Here is a 12202-nt window from a genome sequence, read left to right on the forward strand (position 1 = left end):
ACAGCGTCAGCGACCCGGGTTCGATTCTGGGTACTGCCTGTGCGGAGTTTGCAAGTTCTGCCTGTGACCGCGTGGGTTTCCTCCCACAGCCAAAGACTTGCAGGTCGATAGGTAAATTGGCCATTAAAACTTGCCCCTAGTATAGGTAGGTGGTAGGGGAATTGAGGGAAGGTGAGGATGAGAGAGGGTAATGGGATTAATGTAGGATTAGTATAAATGGGTGGTTGATGGTCGGCACAGACTCGGTGGGCCGAAGGGCCTGTTTCAGTGCTGTATCTCTAAATAAATAAATAAAAATAAATAAACTGCACACTTATTTTATCCAGGATACTGCTTTTGGGAGGTACAAGCAAACAAAGTGTGTTCAGTTGGTGATCAGATTTAGAGGGTTTGCATGGGTGGGGGGCAGGGTGATGCAAGGGACTCTTCCCTTCAAATACATATCTGCACATTGGGAAGGAAATATAAACTAGAATAGAATTTGAGAAAGGGCGAGAGGAATCACAGTGGAGTCTGAACAATTGATCTTTAGAATGAAGACACCTGTTTTAACAAAAAAAAAATCACCTGCATATACATATTGTTTTTTCTATCTAAAATTACTTTGCAAAAATTAGAAAAAAGTTTGTGTTGCCCCTTGTTTTGAGTGTATATAAAAAAAATTCAATTCTGGCTACTTTCAACTGTTCCTGAAAAATGGATTTCTCGCCATTAGGCCTTCAATATCATTGAATAGAAAAGGTGGAGGGATAACAAACAGCCTTAGATAGCAAGTTCCAACACAAACAGAACAGGGTTTGCAAAAAATAATTGACAGCTAAAGAGACTTATGAACTCAAGTCCTAGGCATCTCAGAAGTACAGACCTCTAACGGAAAAGACTTACACATCTTGGGCTGCAGCATGTAGAGGAGTCAGGGCTCCCAGCATGGGCCAAAAAGGCGTGAGGAACCCCGGTTTGGCCTTTTTGCATCTCCCTGGAGTGATCCTCCATTGTTTTGCTCGCTAAGTGTCCCGTGCCGGGATCCCCGTCCCTTTAAAACAATGATTCCACCTCCAAGAGCTGCCGGCCAATCACAGGGCCAGCAGCTCAGCAGTATCAGTAGCGTCACCACTGGCAGTGGGCACTGTTGATACTGCAGAGTCCACAGACCCAGGCCCAGCGCTGGAACCCCAGGCCTCAGGAAAGTGAGGTGAGGTCGCCGGGGTCAGTACGGAAGGCCTTTGTGAGAAGGGGTCTGAGGGTGGGTATGAAGTCCAAGTGGAGGGGGGGGGATCCATGGAGGTGGAGGCTTTGCTGGCACAAATCCTCCATGGGCCACAGACTGCCCACGAAGGAGGGACCCACCACTCTGCCAAGCCTGCAAAGAGGGGACCTCATTTTACAAGACGCCCGCCCTCTCCGCATGGCGCAGGCAACCCCCGCCGCTCTGAACGGGAAGGCCAACATCAGCCTGTTCCGCGCCCAGCAAAAATCACTTGGTGACGGGCCGTCCCTGCCACCTGTCGTGATTCTATGGACACCCCGCCTCGGGGGTGGGGGGGGGGGCCGTGTTTCTAAAGCTTCAAACCTGGGTCTTTTTTGGAGCCAAGGTCACCAAACAACAATCACAAGTGCCCTTTTTAGGGCAACACAAATATAGGAAACATATGGTCGAATCAAACTAAAAAAAGCCAAAAACAGCAAAGTCCCAACAAAAGCAAAAAGAATTGCCAATAATGTTATCAATGTCTATAAGACACTTTATAACCTGCGGTGCCTACCAGTCAAGGAAGACTCAAGCATACTAGTGGGCAACACATGCTTCTGCTCTAGGGACATCTGGGGACAGACTAGACCATGGAAGAGAAGTAGGCAGCCAGAGAGACTATACCGCCCAACCCTGCCCCCGCCCCCCCACCCACCACCTCCCATCCCGGGAGCCACGCATCCTGGAAATACACATTATTTCAGCCAGTCCCGAGCAGGTCCATGAGAAGATCCTCTGACTTACTCAACCCACTCTGCATCAGGCAGTCAAAAATTAGTAGTGTGGGCTAATGTGTAACCAAAAGCTGCGAATCAATCCCTTCAGGTAACTAATTATACAGGGACCTGCAACCTCTCACACTAAATACAGACATGGACCACGGACTTCTCTAAGCCACAAAAATCATATGTAGCCTGCGAGTCCATGAAGGCACTTACAAAACTGTTGCCTACTACTGTTCTGTGCAACACTCTCCACCCCAGATCCCCAACGTTGCAAGGAAGGAAGCTTAGCGGGAACATCAGCTAGAGCTCCTCTGCAGACAGCCTTCCATTGCAACCCCCCACGCATCCCCCAACTCTGTCAATCAGCAAAATGACACACCAGAGTATGTCCGGGCAGGACACGAGGGAGAGGAAGTGGAGGATATGCAGGAGCAGCCTATACACTAAATCCCTCCTCGCAGCATGGAATAGCAGAGGGAATTTCCTTCAAACAAATCCAATTGAGAGGTGCAGGTTTCTGAAGGAGGATTTGGCGTTGTGTAGATGAGAAACTCCACCTGAACAGTGTAAGATTGGACAATCCCTCCACACCCGTATAGCTTTGACCACAGGCAGGAATTGGTGCCAGAACATTTAACATGCCAAAGGCTCTGGCGATATACAACTCACTCGAATGCCACGCTGTCAGCTGTGTGCTGCCTAAGCTAGCCATGTGGAAGTGTTGATCACAGGGTAGCGGTTTCACCAAAACAGCCTCTACCACTGATGGAAACAAGCCCCTGCTCCAGACCTTGATAAGTTCTTGATGAAAGATAGGCACTCCCGCAAGGCTACATGCATACCATGCAACTTGATGAAAGGAGCTGTTGATCATAACTCAGGCCATGCATCTGCTGAAGAAAAGATTTACCAGGGCACACCATTTGTGAGGATCCTCTACATACAGGTCTTTCTGCCTGGTCTGAAGGCAGAAAGTTTCAAACCTGGTGCAGAGACAAACTAGCACATGAACGCCCTCAACAAACAGGAGACTCACACCTACAACAGAAACCCAATGCTTCCTTTTGCATCAGAAGTTGATGCGCTTCCTCAATCTTGGCTAAAAACTCTGCAGATGGAATCAAAGTTACCAACACGTATCATAGCATAGTGGCTACCAGTTGGTTTATAACCAGTGTTCAAACTGTGTAGGACATCAATCAGAGCAGTCCTGTCCAGCATCTTCAGGAAGCTGAGATTTTGCTGTTAGCCCTGCCGAAGTTGGCAAGATCTTAAGGTAAACTCCCAGGTAACGGAGATGGATAGTACCTGGGTAAAGAACTGGAGCCAATGTCCCCTCCTATTTTTTTTCTTTAATATATTGTCTCTGACATGTGCATTTCAATGTGCAGTATCTTAAAGGAGACAACTTGTGAGTGGCCTGCACGGTACCTTCCGGGTCACTGTGTAGCTGTGCATCCACACTGCTAAGAGGGAACATTTGCTACAGTTCCTCTGCCCATCCAGCTACCAGATCCACTAAGCTACCAGGATTACAGGGCACGTGTCTCATATGATCCTTGCCGAAGACACAGCAGACTTCACTTGCTGGCACTTGCCTATATTCTGCAAGTCAACGGGGTACATGACCACAAGGAGCATGTCAGTTGTGTAAGCTGAAAAGATGACCTCCTTGCCTGGCTCACGCAGAGCCATTCCCAACAACCTCTTCTGCAAGAGGTGCAGGAAAGGCTCCATGCAGATGCTGTATAATTGGCCAGACAGAGGGACAAAATAAAGTGGCGCCAATGGCCCATTAACCTTAATCAAACATCTGTGGAAGCGTACAGAATTCAGATTCAGGCAATGAAATGTGTTCAGAATTCTACTGCTTGTACAATCCCAAACAAGTAGTTGTGATCTATCCTATTGAATGCCTTCTGATCTAGGGTAAGGAAGGCACCCAATTGATCACTCCTCTGGGAATGGTGGATCAGGTCCCACACCAGATAGATGTTATCATGAATCGAACAACCCAAGATAGTGTAGGATCAGTCAGGGTGGATCATGTGGGTCAACATGGTGCCAATTATGGCCAACTGCTCCTCTACCTAGATACCACCCCCAGATCCACAGCAGGAATGTCCTCCCTAGCCTCCTCCAGGGGATCTAGGTCAGAGAGCAGCAGTGGATCAGGTTCCTAGCATCCCTTCCAGGCAGCGTAACACAGATGCAAAGCCACAGGAAAACATGGGACAAGAACATATCCCATAATCCACCCAACACCAAGCCCAGAGTGAGGGAAGAGAGGCCTTCCCCTTCTCCATTACCCCAACTGACCCAAAGGTGGATAAAAACTATTGAAACCCTCGATCAGGTCAAGAAATTCCTGGGAAATGAGTCTAGGGGCCAAGGGTGGGGGAATCTGGAAAATACATCCCCTCTGCTCTGGCATCCAGTGTGCCCTACACAATCAAGTGTGCCTCAATTAATTGTGGAGCCACTGGGCTCTCATCCATGACCACCCCATCCCCCTTTAAATCCATCCTGGGCGGAACTTCTCCCACCAGAAACATAGAAAGAAGGAGCCTTACAGCTTTACCCCCTTGCACCCTCCAACAGGGTCGAGGGGAATCCCTGAATCTATTTGAGGTGCCTACTCCTCTTCAGCATGTGGGTGCCCTTTTGCAGTATCATCCCCCACTTCCACCACTACTTTTTCCCCAGATGGGCGCTGAGGGAGAGGTATTTGTAGCTCCAACATTATTTCCTCTCCAACAGCTCCTTTCTTTTTGGGACCAGAGTGCGCACCCCAGGTGGTGCGGGGGCTAGACTGGCCATCCCAGGTAGTGTGTTGGCAGATGCAGCATTGGAATCACACTGCAGATGCTTGTTTTTTTCTTTGCCGTCTTCTCCCGAGGATGGTCACCCACCTCCCCAGTGGAGACAATGTTGATTGTCTCCGCTGACATTGGTTGCTGAGGCAAAAGTTGTCATCATGGTTCCAGCCTTGGCCACTTTTAGTGTTTCAGCAACTCAGGAGGCTGGACAATTCTTGTGAATATGCTCCAGCACCTTAAAGGTGTGGAGCCACATGCTCTCAGAGAACCAATAGATCCTATAGCCAGTTCCCACATTACTGATCTTGACGCAGGCAGACAAACTGACTGGGCGACACAGCTCTACTTCTCCTCTGCAGTCTTCACCTAGACAATTTGTTTGACCTAGGCAAGACACTGGGATGTTGCTGCTCTCAATTATAAATTTTGTCCTACACACCCAGCCTTCTCTTCATTTTCCTCACTGGGGTAGCAGCAATATAATGGCTAAACTTTTGTTATCTAGTCCCTTCTTCCTCCCCTTTCTTCAGCCTCTGTAGGCCACAAAAATAGGGCAAAGTCCCAGTGAACAGAAAGCAATGTCTTCCAGTAGTGCAGTGCACCCACCTTAACAGGAAAAATAAACAAAGCTACTTCTTCCTCTCTCCTCATAGGGTCCTCGGATTTTTCCTTCCTACTTGAAACTAGAGGCCTAGTTTGGCTTTGCTTTTCATTTTTTCCCCCACTTCAGAGCTTAGGTACAACAGTAGCTGAAACTTCTATAGAAATCATCAATGACTGTTTTCTTGCACAGCATGTTGGTGAGGAAACTAGGGATAAACAACTGTTAGATCTGGTTTTTAGCTGTGGCCCTAGTGCTGTATCAAATCTCCGTGAGGGGGAAAACACTGGGCCAGCTCTGATCATGATATAATTAGGTTTAATCCAAAGCTGCAGTTAATCGAATACTGCTCCCAGATCTTAAGAGGGCTAACTTTACAAAAATGACAGAAGATCTGTTCTCTGGGTGGGGATTTCAATGTCCATTACCAAGAGTGCCTTGGTAGCACTATAGAATCATAGAAGGTTTAAGCACAGAAAGAGATCATTTGGCCCATCGTGTCTGTGCCGGCCGAAAAACGGTCCACACATTCTAATCCCACCTTCCAGCATTTTGTCCGTAGCCCTGCAGATTACAGCACTTGAGGTGTATATCCAGACTCCTTTTGAATGAGTTGAGGGTTTCTGCCTCAACTACTCTTTCAGGCAGTGAGTTCCAGACACCCACAATCCTGAGTGAAAAAAAAACTTTTCCTTATCTTCCCTCTAATTTTTCTACCAATGACTTTAAATCTATGCCCCCTAGTCACTGACCTCTCTGCTAAGGTGAATAGACCCTTCACCTCTACTCTATCCAGGCCCCTCAAAATCTTGTACATTTCAATCAGTTCTCCCCTTAGCCTTCTCTATTCCAAGGAGAACAATCCCAGCCTATCCAATCTTTCCTCATAGCTGCATTTTTTCCTGGCAACATCCTCGTAAATCTCCCCTGTACCTTCTCTACTACAATTACATCCTTTCTGTAATGAGGTGAACAGAACTGCGCACAGTTATCAAGGTGTGGTCTAACCGACGAGTTACACAGTTCCAGCATAATCTCCCTGCTCTTATATTCTATACCTCGACTAATAAAAGGAAAGGATGCCAAAAGCCTTTTTAACCACCTTATCGACCTGCCCTGCTACCTCCAGGGATCTGTGGACATTCAGTCCAAGGTCCCTCACTTCCTCTACAATGCTCAGTATTTTTCCATTAATTGTGTATTCCTTTGCCTTGTTTGACCTTCCCAAGTGCATCACCTCACTTTTCCAGCTTGAATTCCATTTGCCAATTTTCTGCCCATCTTACCAGGCCATCAGTATCTTCCTGCAGCCGACAGCTATCCTCCTCGCTATCTACCGCAGGGCCAATTTTTGTCGTCCACTACTGACTGAGCTGGCTAAGTCTTAAGGACATAGCTGCTAGACTGGGTCTGCGGCAAGCGGTAAGGGAACCAAGAGGGAAAAACGTATTTGACCTCATCCTCACCAATCTGCCTGCCGCAGCTGCATCTGTCCATGACAGTATTGGTAGGAGTGACCACTACACAGCCCTTGTGGAGACAAAGTCCTGTCTTCACATTGAGGATACCCTCCATCGTGTTGTGTGGCACTACCACTGTGCTAAAGGGGATATATTTCGAACAGATCTAGCAATGCAAAATCGGGCATCCATGAGGCACTGTGGGCCATCAGCAGTAGCAGAATTGTACTCAACCACAACCTGTAACCTCATGGCCCGGTATATCCCCCACTCTACCATTACCATCGAGCCGGGATCAACCTTGGTTCAATGAAAAGTGCAAGAGGGCATGCCAGGAGCAACACCAGGCATACTTAAAAATTAGGTGTCAGCTTGGTGAAGTTACAACCCAGCACTACTTGCATGCCAAACAGCGTAAGCAGCATGCGATCCAACAACCAACAGATCAGATCTAAGCTCTGCAGTCTTGCCACATCCAGTTGTGAATGGTGGACTACTGAACAACTAACCGGAGCAGGTGGCTCCACAAATATCTCCATCCTCAATGATGGAGGAGCCCAGTGCATTAGTGCAAAAGATAAAGGCTGAAGCATTTGCAATCTTCAGCCAGAAGTGCCGAGTGGATGATCCATCTCGGCCTCCTCCTGAAGTCACCAGCATCACAGATACCAGTCTCCAGCCTATCCGATTCACTCCGCATGATATCAAGAAACGAATGAAGGCACTGGATAATCCAAAAATGATGGGCCCCGACAACATTCCGACAATAGTACTGAAGACCTGTGCTCCAGAACTTGCCGCACTCCTAGCCAAGCTATTCCAGTACAGCTACAACACTGGCATCTACCCTGCAATGTGGAAAATTGCCCTGGTATGTCCTGTACACAAAAAGTAGGACAAATCCAACCTGACCCACTACCACCCAAATCAGTCTACTCTCGATCATTAGTAAAGTGATGGAAGATGTCGTCGACAGTGCTATCAAGCGACACTTAGCAATAAACTGCTCAGTGACACTCAGTTTGGGTTCCGCCAGGGCTACTCAGCTCCTGACCTCATTACAGCCTTGGTTCAAACATAGACAAAAGAGCTGAACTCAAGAGGTGAGGTGAGAGTGACTGCCCTTGACATCAAGGCAGCATTTGGCCGAGTATGACATCAAGGAATCAGGGGGAAAACTCTCCGCTAGTTGGACTCGTACTTAGCGCAAAGGAAGATGGTTGTGGTTGTTGGAGGGGGTCAATCATCTCAGCTCCAAGACATCACTGCAGGAGTTCTTCAGGATAGTGTCTTAGGTCCAAACATCTTCCGTTGCTTCATCAATGACCTTCCTTAAATCATAAGGTCAGAAGTGGGGATGTTCACTGATGATTGCACAATGTTCACCACCATTCGCGATTTCTCAGATACTGAAGCAGTCCATGTAGAATGCAACAAGACCTGGACAATATCCAGGCTTGTGCTGATAAGTGGCAAGTAACATTCGCGCCACACAAGTGCCAGGCAATGACTATCTCAAACGAGAGAGAATCTAACTATCTCCTCTTGACATTCAATGGCATTACGATTGCTGAATCTCCCACTATCAACATCTGGGAGTTACAATTGACCAGGTACTGAACTGGAGTAGCCATATAAATACCATGGCTACAAGAGCTGGTCAGAAGCTAGGAATCCTGCGGCGAGTAACTTACCTCATGATTCCCCAAAGCCTGTCCACCATCTACAAGGCACAAGTCAGGAGTGCGATGGAAGTCTCTCCACTTGTCTGGATGGGTGCAGCTCCAAGGACACTCAAGAAGCTCGACACCATCCAGGACAAGGCAGCCCGCTTGATTGGCACCCCATCCACAAACGTTCATTCCCTACACCAACGCACAGTGGCAGCAGCGTGTACCATCTACAAGATGCAATGCAGCAACACACCAAGGCTCCTTAGACAGCACCTTCCAAACCCGCGACCTCTACCACCTAGAAGGACAAGGGCAGCAGATGCATGGGAACACTACCTGCAAGTTTCTCTCCAAGCCACACTATCCTGACTTGGAACTATATTGCCATTCCTTTACTGTCACTGGGTCAAATTCCTGGAACTCCCTTCCTAATAGCACTGTGTATGTACCTACCCCATATGGACTGCAGCAGTTCAAGAAGGCAGCTCACCACCACCTTCGAGAGCAATTAGGGATGGGCAATAAATGCTGTCCTATCCAGCAATGCCCACATCCCATGAACGAACAAAAAGAAAGTTGGCAGGTCAACCTTACTAGGTAAGCAATCAATTAAAGAGGCCAAATGGATCTATTTCAAACTGTTCTCAAATGGATGAAGCCATGTACATCCCAATGGTTAAAAGGAGGGCACATGGTTTAAAAAAAAATATTCTTGTTGGCAAGGAATGTGCAGAGGCAAATTTGATTGCATGGCTTCAGCATCAACACACTTTTGGCATTTAACTCACAGGAGACCAGGAAACATTATCACATGCTAAAGAGGACAAATCACAACCTTAAGATTAGCCAGGAGACCTCTGGAAAAAAAAAAAGAGATCGTATGCAATTGGGACAGTAATAGAAAATGCTTTTTTAGCCATGTTAGAAGTCAAAAGACCATGAACAATCAGATAGGGCTATTGCAAGTCAGATTCTGGCAGAGCTGCTAAATAACTATTTTTCAGTCCATACTCCTGTAGATGCTGTTTATATTCCAGATGAGGGATGCTCAGTGTGGAATAGAATTATTAAAATAGATAGCATTGCCATTTTAGAAAGATTGGTAAAGCTCAAAAAAGATAGGGCTCTAGGTCTGAATAATATCCATCCCAGGGTGATCAAAGAGATGGGACAGGTACTCTTACCCATATCTTCAACAGATCAATAGGGTCAGGGATAGTTCCCTTAGACTGGAGGTTAGTTCACGTAGTTCCTATTTTCAAAAAAAAAAAGGATCAAATCAGAGCCAGGGAACTGCAGGCCCATCAGCCTGCCTTCCATTATTAGGAAGATGCTAGAGGGATCATAAGAGATGCTCTTTATGGTCACTGGTTCCAGATACATAGGTCACTCCTAACAAATATAATGAGTTTTTTTTGAGTAAGTCACTAGGGTAGTGGATGAGGAAAACCCAGCAGACACTGTTTAACCAGACTTTCATAAAACAGAATCCTATAGCATCAGTAGAAATTTCAAACACTAGATTAGGAATTGGCTCCAATCCCGCAGTCAAAATATTATAGCTAACAGATGTGACTCAACTTGGAGACATGTTATTAGTGGCATCCCCAGGGATCGGTCCTAAGCCCACTACTATTCATGGTCTTTATTAATGATCTGAATAGCAGGGTTGGGAGTATGGTAAGCAAGTTTGCAGATGACACCAAACCTGTTCAAGGGTTAAGATGGTAGAGGGTTTTCTCCGGGTGCTCTGGTTTCCTCCCACAAGCCAAAAGACTTGCAGGTTGGTAGGTAAATTGGCCATTATAAATTGTCACTAGTATAGGTAGGTGGTAGGGAAATATAGGGACAGATGGGGATGTTTGGTAGGAATATGGGATTAGTGTAGGATTAGTATAAATGGGTGGTTGATGGTCGGCACAGACTCGGTGGGCCGAAGGGCCTGTTTCAGTGCTGTATTTCTAATCTAAAAGGAGTACAATCAAATCCAAAAAGATTTAGATGTGGTGGGGAGTGGGCATATATTGACAAATACTATTTAATTTAGACAAAGGTAGCATCATGCATATTGGTAGGGCCAGCACAGAATACACATATTATTTGCAAAAACTATACTGAAAAAGAGATCAAGAGAGAAAAAGATCTTCGCGTTAATGTGCACAGATCACTGAAGGTTCATGACAAGGCATTGAGTTGTATTAATAGAACCATTCAGTATAAACCGAAGGACACCATTTTGATACCACATACAGGCTGCTGGTCAGATCACTTCAAGAATACTGTGCCTAGTTTGGTTTCCCTATATGGTGGCCTTGGAAAAGGTCCAAAAGGAGTCTAAAAGAATGAATTCTAGCTTAATGAACCATCACAGCTCCTCAGACAGACTCAAGAATCTTGATCCATTTACTTTAGAGCAGCATAGATTTAGAGGTAACCTGCTAGAGGTCTATAAATAACTAAAGAGCCAGATAGTGCCCCTATTGATAGATTATTCCAGTTTAACAATTTGGGGAGGACCAGGCAGCACAAGTTTAAACTATTTAAGGGTAGGAAAAGATTGGATGTTAGGCAGTCCTTTGTCCAGAGTAGTGAGCCTCTGGAATACATTACAGGCTGGTGTGTTGGGTGCTGACTCTCTCTCTACACCTTCAAGAGGGAGCTAGACTAGTTCCTGATTGAGGCAGATATCACTGCTATAAAGACACCTGCATTCTATATAACACTTGGTCTATATGATCTCAGGCACTGGCTTTGATTGCCTGAGGAGGTTGGAGAGGAATTTTATGGAGTATTTTTTTCCCCTTATTGGCCCTGGGTTTTTTCTATTTTTTGCCTCTCCCAGGATATTACATGGCTGCAGGGGTGGGTACAAGGTGCATGGAGGGAGATTGGCAGATGGAAAAAATGTTTAGTTATGATAGACCAGCCATTGTGGTGTGAGGCAGGTTTGATGGATTGGCTGGTCTTTTCCTGCCTATCAATTTTGTATACCTAAGTTTGTCAGTTTAGATGGAGGTCAAAAGACATTTGGAATGATTTCACGGTACACATTTCTTTGATTCATAGTTTGCGTTGCTTAATTGTTGATTCTTTTTCGCCAAAAGTCCTTAATACCATTGCATTGATAGTGTATCAACTTGATTTGCTTGTTCCCTTCCTGTTTAGTTGCCACTGTTTCATGAACATGAAACCTCAGCCAAAGAAGTGCAAGTGACACAGAAATTTGGGTGAGTTACACAATGTGAAACTAGAAACATTTTGGACAAAATGTCCATATATATATATTTTTTTTAAAAAAGATCTTCTGTTGTTTGCTCATAGATTAGTTATCAGATGATTTGCTACCGTATGCTATGTAGCATATACAATCAGCAGAGAAATCAATTCCGTGCCAGTGTTATTCTTCACATAAGCACCTGGTTTAATCCCCAGCCCCTGCTTGCTCACCACTCTTTTCAATATCCTCTTTTTCAAGCAACAATCTAATTCTTGTTTCAAAGAATTTAAGAACTCTGCTTCAACAATGGTTTGAGGCAAAAAATTCCACATTTTAACCATCCTCTACGTAGGGCTGAACTTTGTTCAGCTCCCGCATTGGGCTCCATGGTGGGGGTGGGCGCATTGGCGGCCAGAAGATCGGAGCAGCATCAGCCTGCCATGAAGCCTGACACCAGG

At 46.0% G+C, this 12202-nt stretch overlaps 1 protein-coding gene across 2 annotated transcripts in view; it reads right to left on the reverse strand.

Annotated features, from left to right (window-relative positions):
* Nucleotides 1-12202, reverse strand: part of slc30a9 (solute carrier family 30 member 9) — a 196858-nt gene that overhangs the window by 92864 nt on the left and 91792 nt on the right. The gene's annotated exons all lie outside the window — the stretch shown is intronic.

The sequence above is a fragment of the Heterodontus francisci genome, chromosome 1, assembly GCF_036365525.1.
Source record: "Heterodontus francisci isolate sHetFra1 chromosome 1, sHetFra1.hap1, whole genome shotgun sequence".
NCBI lineage: Eukaryota > Metazoa > Chordata > Chondrichthyes > Heterodontiformes > Heterodontidae > Heterodontus > Heterodontus francisci.